Genomic DNA, 1635 nt, shown 5'->3' on the forward strand with positions numbered 1-1635 from the left:
GGGGGGGTGGGGGGTGGGGGGGGCTTTCCCATACCAATAAGGAATTCTCAGACACCAGCAGGGTATCCTAGAATTTTGTTCAATTGTAATTCTATCTACCTGGAGGTAACATCAGATTCCACAGGGAACGGCTCAACCCCACAAGACGGCCCTCCACTTCAGATGCTAGTTGCAAGCTCAGGTTGTTACCTGTGCTTCTGACTGACTGGCTACAGACTGGAGGTTCCAATGACCTCCTCCAACTCAGAATACCAATCGCACGTCCAGGTGTTACTTGCACTTTTAACCGACTGGTATAAATCATGGGTTTCCACAAGCCTCTCTTTGGGTTTGATTAATTTGCTAGAATGGTTTACGGAATGCAGGAAAACCTACTTACTTCCTAGATTACCAGTTTATTACAAAAGGAGATCAAAGGATACGAATCACCAGCCAGATAAAGAGATACATAGGGCGAGGTCCCAAAACAAAGGAGCCTCTGTCTTCATGTAGTTTAGGGCCAAGCATGGTGGTGCATGGAAGCTTTCTGGTTCCCCATTGCGGGACTCTCTCCAAAATCTGGACTGGTGAACTGTGCTTTTGAGTTTTTATGGAGGCTTCTGTATTACACTGTCAGGATTGACTAAGTCATTGGCAATTGGGAAATCAGGGGATGGGACTGGAAGTTCCAATCCTATAACTACAAGCTTGGCTCCTACTGGCAACCAACCCCCATCTTTGGGTGGGATCCAAAAGTCATCTCATTAACATACAAGAGACACCATTGTTGCTCTCATCACTTAGGAAATTCCAAGGGGTTTGGGAGCTGAGAGCCAAGAACTGTGGATGAGGACCCAATATATCTGACAAATATATTTCGTTTATCTGAATGCTCAAATGTATACCTTATAAATCACAATTTCGCACCCAGTTTCTCCACTACTGCTCTTTTCCATGCTAGGATTCAACCCAGACTAGCACATTGCATCCTATTGTCTTGATTTCATAATCTTGGAGGAAATAATGTGTAAGATGAGGCACTTCTTCCTGCAGTCTGGCTCCATGCCAGGAGTAAAAGCCCTGAGGCCGAGACCATGCAGTGCAGGCCCTTTAACCTCTCCAGCAGAAGGTTGTGAGCCAAACTCACAACTACCTACCTAAGCTGCCTGCAACCCTCTCCATCTTATGTAGTCACCAAAAGCAGATTACTGTGGTTCCCGGTTTTCATCTGGAATTACCTGGCTAGAGTAGCAGCGTGTTGGGATTCTCCCTCCACTGGATTATGGAGGCACCAAAGCACCAGAGACAAAATGGCAGAGCCAGATTTTATGTTGTGGCATCTGCCACCTCCCATTCTTTTTTCTCCCAGCTCCTGCCTCTCTAGGAAGGCATTTGCCTCTCTGCTCTCTAATCTGTTCCTCTCCTTTTTTCCTGCTCTGCTCTGTATTCAAGGGGCTAGACCCTGCTAACTAGGTGCCCTACACCCCTTTGCCAATTGAAGTTCTATTAGGTTTAACCAAGTGGAGGCCCTGGCAGGAGGTTGGGGAGCAGAAGGAAGGGAGACCCCCCCCCTTCCACCTGGTTTGGGGTTGGGGAAACCCTGGGGATGGGCGGGCCATCTCAAAACGGTCCCTTCTGTTGGGGGCCCGGCCTCGG

The sequence above is a fragment of the Hipposideros armiger genome, unplaced genomic scaffold, assembly GCF_001890085.2.
Source record: "Hipposideros armiger isolate ML-2016 unplaced genomic scaffold, ASM189008v1 scaffold_53, whole genome shotgun sequence".
Lineage (NCBI taxonomy): Eukaryota > Metazoa > Chordata > Mammalia > Chiroptera > Hipposideridae > Hipposideros > Hipposideros armiger.